The following is a 16,638-nucleotide window of genomic DNA, read 5'->3' as shown; positions in this document are numbered from 1 at the left end:
GGTAAATGAATGCAACCGCTAAATGTAAATTCATTCCAGAATTAACGGAAAACATCGAAAGTTCTCGGACTTCCTGCAAGAGGCAAAACGCCTATAGAGGCATATCATCCCTCCTGTGATATATATCAAAGAATTTCCGTTGATCTAGGATCACCACTAGGTGTCAGACGTGAAATGCCACTCAAAATTAGAAAGGTAGTGCTGACCTTGAACCAAAGTTCGCCGACCAAGACACAATTCTCCCGACCACCCACATTACGGATTTTGGTACTGAAGTGGTAGGCCGGTAAACGATTAACGAGGTGGTGTGGCACATGCCACTAGGTATAACGCTGCAATCACTGATTGTAGAATTTTAAGCGGAATTAAAAGAAATCCTTAAAAGTTCTCTAACTACCAGATGCTATAATTCAAAGAATTTCCGTTGATCCTAGTGTCAGATGTGAAATGCCATTCTCAATTCTAAAAGTAGTCCTGACCTTGACGATAAGTTCGCCGACCAAGAAACAATTCTCCAGATGAAACTGCGGATTTTGGTGCTGAAATGGTAAGCCGGCAGCCGTTTTACTATCTGGTATGGCACATGACGCTAGGTGTAACGCTTTAATCAATGAATGTAGAATTTTAAGCGGAATTAAAATAAATCCTTAAAGGTTCTCTAACTACCTGAAGATGCAACAAATATATTCAGGCATATCACCTATCCCGCCTGGCATTACAGATGATACTAGGTATAACTCTGCAATCATTGAATGTAAAATTGTAAGCTAAATTAGAAGAAATACTTAGCAGTTCTCTGATTACCTGAAGCGTCAATAAACATACACAATTCGCCGTCCAAGAAACACTTCTCCTACTACTGAAAAAGCCTCTCCCGAAAAGCCGATATTGCAGATTTTGGTTCTGAAGTGGAGAACCGGTAGCCGATTAATGAATGCCGAATTTTCAGCGGAATTAAAAGAAATCCTTGAAAGTTCTTTGACTACCAGAAGAGGCAAGAAACATATACAGGCATATCACCCATCCCGTCAGGCACTAGGACAAACTGCCACAGATATTCATCAAAGTTTAAATTTAGCATTAACAAGTTAATTCCATAGATACCGTACTGTAATATATATATAAAGGACTTTCAGTTGCTCTAGGATCAACAATAGGTGTCAGACGTGAAATGCCACTCAAAATTAGAAAGGTAGTGCTGACCTTGAACCAAAGTTCGCCGACCAAGATACAGTTCTCCCGACTACCCAAATATCGGATATAGAGGCATATCACCCATCCCGTCTGCCATTAGGACAAACTGCGAGAGATATTCAGTACAGTTTAATAGTAGCATTAACAAGTTAATTCCATAGATACCGTACTGTGATATATATCAAAGCATATCCGTTGATCTAGGATCAGCACTAGGTGTCAGACGTGAAATGCCATTCGAAATTAGAAAGGTAGTGCTGATCGTGAAGCAAATTCGCCGACCAAGAAAAAATTCTCCCGACTATACAAATTGCGGATTTTGGTACTGAAGGGATAAGCCGACAGCAGCTTAAAGAGCTAGCATATCACATGGTAAATGAATGCAACCGTTACCAGAAGAGGCAAGAAACATATACAGGCATTGCACCCATCCCGTCAGGCACTAGGACAAACTGCCAGAGATATTCAGCAAAGTTTAAAATTAGCATTAACAATTAAATTCCATAGATATCGCAATTCTCCGACCACCCAAATTGCGGATTTTGGTACTGACGTGGTAGGCCGGTAGCCGATTAACGAGGTGGTATGGCTGATGATACTAGGTATAACGTAACAAACATATAGAAGCATATCACCCATCCCGCCGTGCATTAGGACAAACTGCGAGAGTTATTCAGTACAGTTTAAAATTAGCATTAACATTCAAATAACATAACAATAAGCATTAGCATTAAAATTCCATAGATACCGTACTGTGATATATCAAAAAAATTTCCGTTGATCTAGGATCGACACTAGGTGTCAGACGTGAAATGCCATTCGAAATTAGAAAGGTAGTGCTGACCTTGAACCAAAGTTCGCCGACCAAGACACAATTCTCCCGACTACCCACATTACGGATTTTGGTACTGAAGTGGTCGGCCGGTAAACGATTAACGAGGTGGTATGGCACATGCCACTAGGCATAACGCTGTAATCAATGATTGTAGAATTTTAAGCGGAATTAAAAGAAATCCTTAAAAGTTCTCTAACTACCAGATGCTATAATTCAAAGAATTTCCGAAGTAGTCACATGACAAATTAATTTTAGAAATACCATACAATGTTATAATTCAAAGAATTTCCGTTGATCCTAGTGTCAGATGTGAAATGCCGTTCGAAATTATAAAAGCAGTCCTGACATTAAAGCTAAGTTCGCCGACCAAGAAACACTGCTCCCGATGAAATTGCAGATTTTTGTGCTAAAATGATAAGCCGGCAGCCGTTAAACGGCAATACCGCAGCAATCACTGAATGTAGAACTTTAAGCGGAATTGAAAGAAATCCTTAAAAGTTCTCTAACTACCAGATGAGGCAACTAACATATACAGGCAATTCAGCCATGCCGTCAGACACTAGGAAAAACTGGGAGAGATAATCAGTACAGTTGAAAATAAACATTAGCAAGTTAATTCTACAGACACCGTACGGTGATACATGACAAAGAATTTCCGTTCATCCTAGTGTCAGATATGGAATACCATTCGAAATTATAAAAGCAATCCTCACCTTCAAGCTAAGTTCGCTGGTATGGTACATGACACTAGGTATAACGCTGCAATCGTTGAATGTAGAATCTTAGGCGGAATTAAAAAATCCTTAAGTTCTCTAACTAACTGGTGAGGCAACAAACATATTCAAGCATATCACCCATCCCGTCTGTCACTAGGACAAACTGCGAGAGATAAGCAGTACAGTTGAAAATAAACACTAGCACTAGAACCCCTACTAAAAAAAGAAACAATTCTCCCGACTATACAAATTGCGCATTTTGGTGCTGAAGTAGTCAGCCGGTAGCCGTTTAACGAGCTCGCATGGCACATGACACTAGGTAAAACGCTGCTGATTGTAGAATTTTAAGCGGAATTAAAGGAAATCCTTAAAAGTTCTCTAACTACCTGATGAGGCAACAAACATATTCAATCATATCATTCATCCCGTTAGGCACTAGGACAAACTGAGATATATCAAAAAGTTTAAAATTATCATTGGCCAGTTAATTCTAGAGACACCGTAGGTTCATATATCCCAAAGCATTTTCGTTGATCCTATTGTCAGATATAATGTGCCATTTGACGTTGTGAAATTGTCGATCAAGAAACAATACTAACGTCTACCCAAAATATTGAAATTGTGTATTTTGGTGCAGAAGCCGGCAGCCGCTTAGCGACCTGACATGGCACATGATACTAGTTATAACGCTGCAATCGCTGAATGTTTATAGCTAAATTAAAATAAAACCTCAAAAGTTCTCGGGCTACCTGTAAAAGTCAGCTACCAAACGTAGGTTTATTAACCGTCCCTTCAGGCACTAGGACAACATTCAGTGATAATCAGTGAACTTTCAAATCACCGTAGACAAGTTAATTCTATTTAGCAAAGTTTAAAATTAGCATTAACAAGTTAATTCCATAGATACCGTACTGTGATATATATCAAAGAATTTCCGTTTATCTAGGATCACCACTAGGTGTCAGACGTGAAATGCCATTCGAAATTAGAAAGGTAGTGCTGACCTTGAACCAAAGTTCGCCGACCAAGACACAATTCTCCCGACCACCCACATTACGGATTTTGGTACTGAAGTGGTAGGCCGGTAAACGATTAACGAGGTGGTATGGCACATGCCACTAGGTATAACGCTGTAATCACTGATTGTAGAATTTTAAGCGGAATTAAAAGAAATCCTTAAAAGTTCTCTAACTACCAGATGCTATAATTCAAAGAATTTCCGAAGTAGTCACATGACAAATTAATTTTAGAAATACCATACAATGTTATAATTCAAAGAATTTCCGTTGATCCAAGTGTCAGGTGTGAAATGCCATTCGCAATTCAAAAAGCAGTCCTGACCTTGAAGCTAAGTTAGCTGACCAAGAAACACTTCTCCCGTTGATATTACGGATATTGGTGCTGAAGTGTTAAGTCGACAGCCGTTTAATGAGCTGAAATTGCACATGACACATGAATTTTAAGCGGAATGAAAAATCCTTAAAAATTCTTTAACTACCAGATGCTATAATTCAAAGAATTTCCGTTGATCCAAGTGTTAGGTATGAAATGCCATTCGCAATTCTAAAAGCAGTCCTGACCTTGAAGCACAGTTCGCCGAAAAAGGAATAATTCTCCCGATGAAATTTCAGATTTTGGTGCTGAAATGTTACACTAGGTATACCGCTGCAATCACTGAATGGAGAATCTTAAACGGAATTAAAAAAAATCCATAAAAGTTCTCTAACTACCAGAAGAGGCAACAAACATATACAGACGCACAACCCATCCCGATAGACACTAGGAAAAACTGCTAGAGATACAGTAGAGTTTAAAATAAGCATTAAAATGTTAATTCCAGAGATACCGTACGGTGATATATCCCAAGGAATTTCCGTTGATCCTACTGTCAGATATGAAATGCCATTCGATATTATAAAAGGAATCCTCACCTTCAAGCTAAGTTCGCTGGTATGGTACACGACACGAGGTATAACGCTGCAATCATTGAATGTAGAATCTTAGGCGGAATTAAAAAAATCCTTACAAGGTCTCTAACTACCTGATGAGGCAACAAACATATTCAAGCATATCATTCATCCTGTTAGGCACTAGGACAAACTGAGATATATCAAAAAGTTTAAAATTATCATTGGCCAGTTAATTCTAGAGACACCGTAGGTTCATATATCCCAAAGCATTTTCGTTGATCCTATTGTCAGATATAATGTGCCATTTGACGTTATGAAATTGTCGATCAAGAAACAATACTAACGTCTACTCAAAATATTGAAATTGTGTATTTTGGTGCAGAAGCCGGCAGCCGCTTAGCGACCTGACATGGCACATGATACTAGGTATAACGCTGCAATCGCTGAATGTTTATAGCTAAATTAAAATAAAACCTCAAAAGTTCTCGGGCTACCTGTAAAAGTCAGCTACCAAACGTAGGTTTATTAACCGTCCCTTCAGGCACTAGGACAACATTCAGTGATAATCAGTGAACTTTCAAATCACCATAGACAAGTTAATTCTATTTAGCAAAGTTTAAAATTAGCATTAACAAGTTAATTCCATAGATACCGTACTGTGATATATATCAAAGAATTTCCGTTTATCTAGGATCACCACTAGGTGTCAGACGTGAAATGCCATTCGAAATTAGAAAGGTAGTGCTGACCTTGAACCAAAGTTCGCCGACCAAGACACAATTCTCCCGACCACCCACATTACGGATTTTGGTACTGAAGTGGTAGGCCGGTAAACGATTAACGAGGTGGTATGGCACATGCCACTAGGTATAACGCTGTAATCACTGATTGTAGAATTTTAAGCGGAATTAAAAGAAATCCTTAAAAGTTCTCTAACTACCAGATGCTATAATTCAAAGAATTTCCGAAGTAGTCACATAACAAATTAATTTTAGAAATACCATACAATGTTATAATTCAAAGAATTTCCGTTGATCCAAGTGTCAGATGTAAAATGCCGTTCGAAATTATAAAAGCAGTCCTGACATTAAAGCTAAGTTCGCCGACCAAGAAACACTTCTGCCGAGTACCCAAATTGCGGATTTTGGTACTGAAGTGATAGGCTGGCAGCCTATTAAAGAAGTGGTATGGCTCATGATACTAGGTATAACGCTGCAATTGCTGAATGTAGAATTTTAAGCGGAATGAAAAATCTTTAAAAAATATTGATCTATTCAAAATCATGCTTCTAAATTTGGCTTTTACAGATTCTGGCACTACAATGTCATTCACGTTAGTCAAATTGACGTTATCGCAATAATGGTGCTGCAGCTTTTCAGTCTCAGTTCGGCATTTAAGGTTGCTCCTGCTCTGTCAGAACCATGGATGGAACTAACTGTAAAAGGAGAGCTGACCGGGCTTACATTCTTAAGCTCCTTTACGGGCTTAATGAAATTTTTGGGCGCTCCAGTGTCTATTAACATTCTTAAATTTCTCCCAACCAGGCTTCGTTCCGTTCAACCGGGAGCGCTCCCTAAAAAATGTACCATGTACTGCGTAGGCTGTTTGTACCTAGTCATAGTGGAACCAATGTCCATGGGCTCTGGTGCCTGACCTTGATCATGTTTGGGGCTCTGATAACTTTTGTGCTCAATTGCCTGCGCCCTGTCTTCCATTGCTTTTGCATATGTAGCTGAGAGAATGCTACGTTCTATGCTAGCCTCAGCTTCTCTAGCTAAGGCTAAAGCAGATGGCAAGTCCTTGGGCTGAGCTGGAAATACTCCTGCCTTCAGTGACTTTTTAAGTCCAGATACAAACGCGTGCAGGGCCTCATCTCTGACTTCGTCATTAAGCACCTTCGCTGTATCCGGCTGATGTGTCCTAATGATTTTATTTGTGACAAGGGTTAACTTTCGTTCAACCTCATCATAATATTCCATGAGAGTAGCGTTGCCCTGCCTGACCATGTCAGGTTTTGGCGCAAGAGCCGAAGTGAGGTCTTGTCGGCATATGTGCAGTCCAGTCTTGCTATTATAGCGTCGAAATTTAGGACAGTGTTATGCGACACCAACAATGCTCTCGCAGTACCCATAATCTTATTTCGGATGATAGCTACTGCCTGATAATGAGCACTGCTACCAACAAATGGCTTGAAAAACTCGTATGCATAGGTGGCGGATTGTCTCCAAGCCACGTAATCATCCTGAGTTCCATTGAACTCGGGCACTGACTTTATAATGTCCAGTTTTATATCACACTGGATTTCTGGATTTACTGAAATTCTCTGGTACGACTCTACTTGTGGAGTTTCAATGTGTAGTTTTTGCATATCCTGTCTCACTAAATGTAGTTGGGCATTAAATCGATCTGTTAACCTTGCTTCCTGTTCCGCTAATGCGCGACAGAGGGCATTTTCTAACAGTTCTTGCACAACAGACGTATTAAACGGTAACGCCTCGTTAGAGGTCGAAAATGCTTTAGATCTATTCAAAATCATGCTTCTAAATTTGGCTTTTACAGATTCTGGCACTACAATGTCATTCACGTTAGTCAAATTGACGTTATCGCAATAATGGTGCTGCAGCTTTTCAGTCTCAGTTCGGCATTTAAGGTTGCTCCTGCTCTGTCAGAACCATGGATGGAACTAACTGTAAAAGGAGAGCTGACCGGGCTTACATTCTTAAGCTCCTTTACGGGCTTAATGTAATTTTTGGCCGCTCCAGTGTCTATTAACATTCTTAGTTTTCTCCCAGCCAGGTTTCGTTCGATGAACGGCAAAAGGGAGCGCTCCCTAAAAAATGTACCAGGTCATTGTCACTCTCAGCGTCGTGCTCGTCTTGAGCTTCCGCAACTGCGGCTTCGGCCGATTTGTAATATTCTTGGTCTTGGTTATCGGATGCATGCTGAATCGTGTTCTGCACCCGTTGACGTATCTGATCCGACATTCTTTCGGAACCCTGTCTTTTTTGGCCTTGCACGTTCTCATTTTGAGGCTTACTATTTTGACCCTTTGCAAACTGCGTAGGCTGTTTGTACCTAGTCATAGTGGAACCAATGTCCATGGACTCTGGTGCCTGGCCTTGATCATGTTTGGGGCTCTGATAAGCATTACTTTGCTGCTTATTCCGTTTTCTGACAAAATGGGGGTTCCTGTCTTGGCCGTGTTCGACCCTATTGTTCTTTCCCTGCTTTTTTTGAGTACTCGCCTGGTATTGCTTTTGCATATGTAGCTGAGAGAATGCTACGTTCTATGCTAGCCTCAGCTTCTCTAGCTAAGGCTAAAGCAGATGGCAAGTCCTTGGGCTGAGCTGGAAATACTCCTGCCTTCAGTGACTTTTTAAGTCCAGATACAAACGCGTGCAGGGCCTCATCTCTGACTTCGTCATTAAGCACCTTCGCTGTATCCGGCTGATGTGTCCTAATGATTTTATTTGTGACAAGGGTTAACTTTCGTTCAACCTCATCATAATATTCCATGAGAGTAGCGTTGCCCTGCCTGACCATGTCAGGTTTTGGCGCAAGAGCCGAAGTGAGGTCTTGTCGGCATATGTGCAGTCCAGTCTTGCTATTATAGCGTCGAAATTTAGGACAGTGTTATGCGACACCAACAATGCTCTCGCAGTACCCATAATCTTATTTCGGATGATAGCTACTGCCTGATAATGAGCACTGCTACCAACAAATGGCTTGAAAAACTCGTATGCATAGGTGGCGGATTGTCTCCAAGCCACGTAATCATCCTGAGTTCCATTGAACTCGGGCACTGACTTTATAATGTCCAGTTTTATATCACACTGGATTTCTGGATTTACTGAAATTCTCTGGTACGACTCTACTTGTGGAGTTTCAATGTGTAGTTTTTGCATATCCTGTCTCACTAAATGTAGTTGGGCATTAAATCGATCTGTTAACCTTGCTTCCTGTTCCGCTAATGCGCGACTGAGGGCATTTTATAACAGTGCTTGCACAACAGACGTATTAAACGGTAACGCCTCGTTAGAGGTCGAAAATGCTTTAGATCTATTCAAAATCATGCTTCTAAATTTGGCTTTTACAGATTCTGGCACTACAATGTCATTCACGTTAGTCAAATTGACGTTATCGCAATAATGGTGCTGCAGCTTTTCAGTCTCAGTTCGGCATTTAAGGTTGCTCCTGCTCTGTCAGAACCATGGATGGAACTAACTGTAAAAGGAGAGCTGACCGGGCTTACATTCTTAAGCTCCTTTACGGGCTTAATGAAATTTTTGGGCGCTCCAGTGTCTATTAACATTCTTAAATTTCTCCCAGCCAGGCTTCGTTCCGTTCAACCGGGAGCGCTCCCTAAAAAATGTACCATGTACTGCGTAGGCTGTTTGTACCTAGTCATAGTGGAACCAATGTCCATGGGCTCTGGTGCCTGACCTTGATCATGTTTGGGGCTCTGATAACTTTTGTGCTCAATTGCCTGCGCCCTGTCGTCCATTGCTTTTGCATATGTAGCTGAGAGAATGCTACGTTCTATGCTAGCCTCAGCTTCTCTAGCTAATAGCTAAAGCAGATGGCAAGTCCTTGGGCTGAGCTGGAAATACTCCTGCCTTCAGCAACTTTTTAAGTCCAGATACTAACGCGTGCAGGGCCTCACCTCTGACTTCGTCATTAAGCACCTTCGCCGTATCCGGCTGATGAGTCATAATGATTTTATTTGTGATAAGGGTTAACTTTGGTTCAACCTCATCATAATATTCCATGAGAGTAGCGTTGCCCTGCCTGACCATGTCCAGGTTTTGGTGCTAGAGCCGAAGTGAGGTCTTGTCGGCATATTTGTAGTCCAGTCTTGCTATTATAGCGTCGAAATTTAGGACAGTGTTATGCGACACCAACAATGCTCTCGCAATACCCATAATCTTATTTCGGATGATGGTTACTGCCTCATAATGAGCACTGCTACCAACAAATGGCTTGAAAAGCTCGTATGCATCGGGGCGGATTGTCTCCAAGCCACGTAATCATCCTGAGTTCCATTGAACTCGGGCACTGACTTTATAATGTCCAGTTTTATATCACACTGGATTTCTGGATTTACTGAAATTCTCTGGTACGACTCTACTTGTGGAGTTTCAATGTGTAGTTTTTGCATATCCTGTCTCACTAAATGTAGTTGGGCATTAAATCGATCTGTTAACCTTGCTTCCTGTTCCGCTAATGCGCGACTGAGGGCATTTTCTATCAGTGCTTGCACTTGGTTCATATCCATGTCTACGTTGTTACTCGGTGATGTTCGAAAAACTTCTGAATCTAAGTCCCACCCGTCGTCACTATCGTATTCTATTTTAATTTCCCTACACGGGCCTAGGCTGCTCATTAGCTTTTTGCAAATCAAACTTCGAGTGACACTTCATATACACGAAATCAAGGTATGGCCGAGTAACTATATTCGGCAAGGGGCATTAAGTTGGCAGTGCGAAATGGCAATAAAAATGAATTAAATGGCGAAAAATATACTTGGTTAAAAACTCACGTTCACATTTGCACAATTTATTGATACATTTGTTTTCTTTCCAACTTTGTTGTTAATTTTTCCTGCTTTTTGAACATTCCACTTACATGTTTCTTAGGGTGTTTCTATCTCTTATTCTCCTTATAGGTGTAGGTTCTATTTAGAGTTGGGCGCCAATTATTAAAGTTGGATGATTCCGGTCCCGCGAAGTTATAGCTGGGATCCAGTTGTGTTGTGATTTGGTTGTTGTTTACGAAGATTACGTTGGAGTGTTGACTTCCTCTCTTTAATTACTAGCCTTGTGGCTTAGCAATATGAATAATTAAAAACAACAATATTTAACGGCTGAATGCCGGAGCAAGTGACTTTATTTATAAACGTCTTAAACTGAGCTGACGTGGTGCCGCCAGCGAGCTGAGGCACAAGCAAAGCAAAATTATTACAAAATATAAGAACTTAAAAGATACAAAATATATAGATATATCAAAGTTTAAAATTATCATTGGCCAGTTAATTCTAGAGACACCGTAGGTTCATATATCCCAAAGCATTTTCATTGATTCTGTTGTCACATATAATGTGCCATTTGACGTTATGAAATTGTCGATCAAGAAACAATACTAACGTCTACCCAAAATATTGAAATTTTGTATTTTGGTGCAGAAGCCGGCAGCCGCTTAGCGACCTGACATGGCACATGATACTAGGTATAACGCTGCAATCGCTGAATGTTTATAGCAAAATTAAAATAAAACCTCAAAAGTTCTCGGGCTACCTGTAAAAGTCAGCTACCAAACGTAGGTATATCAACCGTCCCTTCAGGCACTAGGACAACATTCAGTGATAATCAGTGAACTTTCAAATCACCATAGACAAGTTAATTCTATTTAGCAAAGTTTAAAATTAGCATTAACAAGTTAATTCCATAGATACCGTACTGTGATATATATCGAAGAATTTCCGTTTATCTAGGATCAACACTAGGTTTCAGATGTGAAATGCCATTCCAAATTAGAAATGTAGTGCTGACCTTGAAGCAAAGTTCGCCGACCAAGAAACAATTCTCCCGACTACCCAAATTGATGATTTTGGTACTGAAAGGATAAGCCTGCAGCCGTTTAACGAGCTAGCATGGCAAATGGTACTTTTTAGCAGCATTACGTAGCCCTCAGCCATTAAGCGAGCTGTCATGTACCTGATGTTGGTAAATGAATGCAACCGCTAGATGTAGATTTTTTCCAGAATTAAAGGAAAAAATCCGAAGTTTTCGGGCTGCCTGCAAGAGGCAAAACGCCTATAGAGGCATATCATCCCTCCCGTCAAGCACTAAGACAAGCAGGGAGAAAATGTGAAATTGAAGCTGAGTATTTTGGCGAGCTGACATGCCACATGATACTAGGTATTACGCTGCAATCGCTGAATGTACAAATTATTAAAGTTGGATGATTCCGGTCCCGCTAAGTTATAGCTGGGATCCAGTTGTGTTGTGATTAGGTTGTTGTTTACTAAGATTACGTTGGAGAGTTGACTTCCTCTCTTTAATTACTAGCCTTGTGGCTTAGCAATACTAGCTATAACGCTGCAATCACTCAACGTAGAATTTTTAGCGGAATTAAAAGAAATCCTTAAAAGTTCTCTAACTACCTGAAGAGGCAACAAACATATAGGCCTGTCACCCATCCCGTCTGTCACTAGGACAAACTGCGAGAAATACTCAGTACAGTTGAAAATAAACGTTCGCTACATTAGGTATACCGCTGCAATCACTGAATGTAGAACTTTAAGCGGAATTAAAAGAAATCCTTAAAAGTTCTTGAACTACCAGAAGTGGCAACATATACAGGCATATCACCCATCCCGTCAGGCACTAGGAAAAATTGCGAGAGATATTCAGTAAAGTTTAAAATAAGTATTAACATGTTAATTACAGAAACACCGTACGATGATATATCCCAATGAATTTCCCTTGATCATACTGTTAGATGTAAAATTACATTCGAAATTTTAAAAGCAATTCTGAACTTGAGGCAAAGTTCCCCGAAAAAAAAAATTTTTCCCGACTACCCAAATTGAGCATTTTGGTGCTGAAGTAGTCAGCCGGCAGCCGTTTAACGAGCTAACATGGCACATGACACTAGATATAACTCTGCAGTCATTGAATGTAAAACATTAACCATAATTAAGACATTCTTAAAAGATCTCTGTTTACTTGAAGAGGCAATAAACATACCAAATTTGCCGCCCAAGAAACACAACTCCCGACTACCCATGAAACCGAAATTGCAGATTTTGGTGCTAGCGTACGAAGCCGTCAGCAGTTTATCGAGCTGTCATGATGCTGGGTAAAGGACTGCATCCGCCAAATGTAGAATTTTTCCAAAATTAAAGGAAAACCTCGAAATGTCTCGGACTTCCTGTAGGAGGTACAACGCGTACAGGCATATAATCCCTCCTATCAGGCATTAATACAAATTGGGAGACATACTGTATTTTAAAATTAACATTGGCAAGTTAATTCTACATACACCGTAGATTTATACATATATTACAAAGAATTTCCGTTGATCCTACTGTCAGATATGAAATTCCATTCGAAATTATAAAAGAAATCCTCACCTTGAAGCTAAGTTCGCTGACCAAGAAACACTTCTCCCGATGTAATTGTGAATTTTGGTGCTAAAATGGTAAGCCGGCAGCAGTTTAACTAGCTAGCATGGCACATGACACTAGCTATACCGCTGCAATCACTGAGTGTAGAACTTTAAGCGGAATTAAAGGAATTCCTTAAAAGTTCTTTAACTACCAGAAGTGCCAACAAACATATACAGGCTTATCACCCATCCCGTCTGTCACTAGGACAAACTGCGAGAAATAATCAGTACAGTTGAAAATAAACATTCGCAAGTTAATTTTACAGACACCGTACAATAATATATTACAAAGAATTTCCGCTGATCCTACTGTCAGATATGAAATTCCATTCGAAATTATAAAAGCAATCCTCACTTCGAAGCTAAGTTCGCTGACCGAGAAACACTTCTCCCGATGAAATTGCGGATTTTGGTGCTGAAATGGTAAGCTGGCAGCAGTTTAACTAGCTGGCATGGCACATGACGCTAGGTATACCGCTGCAATCACTGAATGTAGAACTTTAAGTGGAATTAAAAGAAATCCTTAAAAGTTATTTAACTACCAGAAGTGGCAACAAACATATACAGGCATATCATCCCTCCCGTCAGGCACTAAGGCAAACTAGTGTCTCGTCTGTCACTAGCACAAACTGCAAGAAATAATGAGTACAGTTGAAACTAAACATTATGATAATATATTACAATGAATTTTCGTTTATCCTACTGTCATATATGGAATGTCATTCGAAATTATAAAAGCAATTCCCCCCTTGAAGATAAGTTTGCTGACCAAGAAAATCTTCTCCCAATGAATTACGGATTTTGGTGCTGAAATGGTAAGCCGGCAGCCGTTTAACTAGCTGGCATGGAACATGACGCCAGGTATAAGCCGTTTAGCGTGCTGTCATACCTGATGCTGGGTAAAGGATTGCATCCGCCAAATGTAGAATTTTTCCAGAATTAAAGGAAAACCTCGAAATGTCTCGGACTACCTGCAGGAGGTGCAACACATACAGGCATATCATCCCTCCCATCAGGCACTAATACAAATTGGGAGACATAGTGAATTTTAAAATTAACATTGGCAAGTTAATTCTACATACACCGTAGATTTATACATATATCCCAATGAATTTTCGTTGATCCTACTGTCAGATGTGAAATTATAAAAGCAATCCTCCCTTTGAAGCAAAATTTGCCGACCAAGATAGACTTCTCCCGATGAAATTATGGATTTTATCACTGAAGTGGTAAGCCGGCAGCCGTTCAACGAACTGGCATGGCTCATGACACTAGCTATACCGCTGCAGCCACTGAAGCGGAATTAAAAGAATTCCATAAAAGTTCTTTAACTACCAGAAGTGGCAACAAATATATTCAGGCATATCACCCATCCCGCCTGGCATTACAGATGATACTAGGTATAACTCTGCAATCATTGAATGTAAAATTGTAAGCTGAATTAGAAGAAATACTTAGCAGTTCTCTGATTACCTGAAGCGTCAATAAACATACACAATTCGCCGTCCAAGAAACACTTCTCCTACTACTGAAAAAGCCTCTCCCGAAAGGCCGATATTGCAGATTTTGGTTCTGAAGTGGAGAACCGGTAGCCGATTAACGAGCTGACATGATTCATGATATTAGCCATAATGCTGCAATCACTGAATGCCGAATTTTAAGCGGAATTAAAAGAAATCCTTGAAACCGGCAGACAATTAACGAGCGGACATGCTTCATGATACTAGCTATAACGCTGCAATCATTGAATTTAGAATCGTAGGCGGAATTAAAAAAATCCTTAAGTTCTCTAACTACCTGATGAGGCAACAAACATATTCAAGCATATCACCCATCCCTTCTGTCACTAGGACAAACTGCGAGAGATAATCAGTACAGTTTAAAATTAGCATTAACAAGTTAATTCCATAGATACCGTACTGTGATATATATCAAAGAATTTTCGTTCATCTAGGGTCAACACTAGGTTTCAGACGTGAAATGCCATTCCATAATGCTGGATAAAGGATTGCCTCCGCAAAATGTAGACTTTTTCCAGAATTAAAGGAAAAAAAAGGTCTCGACCTACCTGTAGGAGGTACAACGCATACAGGCATATAATCCCTCCCATCAGGCACTAATACAAATTTGGAGACATACTGAATTTTAAAATTAACATTGGCAAGTTAATTCTACATACACCGTAGATTTATACATATATCCCAACAAATTTTCGTTGATCCTACTGTCAGATGTCAAATGCTGTTCGAAATTATAAAAGCAATCCTCCTTAGTTAATTCTACAAACAGCGTACGATGATATATTACAATGAATTTTCGTTTATCCTACTGTCATATATGAAATGCCATTCGAAATTATAAAAGCAATCCCCCCCTTGAAGATAAGTTTGCTGACCAAGAAACACTTGTCCCAATGAATTACGGATTTTGGTGCTAAAATGGTAAGCCGGCAGCCGTTTAACTAGCTGGCATGGCACATGACGCTAGGTATAAGCCGTTTAGCGTGCTGTCATACCTGATGCTGATTAAAGGATTGCATCCGCCAAATGTAGAATTTTTCCAGAATTAAAGGAAAACCTCGAAATGTCTCGGACTACCTGCAGGAGGTACAACACATACAGGCATATCATCCCTCCCATCAGGCACTAATACAAACTGGGAGACATAGTGAATTTTAAAATTAACATTGGCAAGTTAATTCTACATACACCGTAGATTTATACATATATCCCAATGAATTTTCGTTGATCCTACTGTCAGATGTGAAATGCCGTTCGAAATTATAAAAGCAATCCTCCCTTTGAAGCAAAATTTGCCGACCAAGAATGACTTCTCCCGATGAAATTATGGATTTTATCACTGAAGTGGTAAGCCGGCAGCCGTTCAACGAACTGGCATGGCTCATGACCCTAGCTATACCGCTGCAACCACTGAATGTAGAACTTTAAGCGGCATTAAAAGAATTCCTTAAAAGTTCTTTAACTACCAGAAGTGGCAACAAACATATACAGGCATATCATACCTCCCGTCAGGCACTAAGTCAAACTAGTGTCTCGTCTGTCACTAGCACAAACTGCAAGAAATAATCAGTACAGTTGAAACTAAACATTAGTAAGTTATCTCTACAGACACCGTATGATAATATATTACAATGAATTTTCGTTTATCCTACTGTCTTATATGAAATGCCATTCGAAATTATAAAAGCAATCCCCCCCTTGAAGATAAGTTTGCTGACCAAGAAACACTTCTCCCAATGAATTACGGATTTTGGTGCTGAAATGGTAAGCCGGCAGCCGTTAAACTAGCGGGCATTGCACATGACACTAGGTATACCGCTGCAATCACTGAATGTAGAGCTTTAAGCGGAATTAAAAGAAATCCTTCAAAGTTCTTTAAGTACCAGAAGTGGCAACAATACAGGCATATCATCCCTCCCGTCAGGCACTAAGGCAAACTAGCGTCTTGTCTGTCACTAGGACAAACCGCGAGAAATAATCAGTACAGTTGAAAATAAACATTAGCAAGTTATCTCTACAGACACCGTATGATAATATATTACAATGAATTTTCGTTAATCCTACTGTCATGTATGAAATGTCATTCGAAATTATAAAAGCTATTCTCCCCTTGAAGCTAAGTTTGCTGGCCAAGAAATACTTCTTCCAATAAATTACGGATTTTGGTGTTGAAATGGTAAGCCGGCAGCCGTTTAACTACCTGGCATTGCACATGACACTAGGTATACCGCTGCAATCACTGAATGTATAACTTTAAATGGAATGAAAAGCAATCCTTAAAAGTTCTCTAACAA

This window comes from Drosophila hydei, unplaced genomic scaffold (genome assembly GCF_003285905.1).
Source record: "Drosophila hydei strain 15085-1641.00,03,60 unplaced genomic scaffold, DhydRS2 tig00000441-arrow-arrow-pilon, whole genome shotgun sequence".
Taxonomy (NCBI): Eukaryota; Metazoa; Arthropoda; class Insecta; order Diptera; family Drosophilidae; genus Drosophila; species Drosophila hydei.
Note: the sequence above shows the minus strand (reverse complement) of the source record.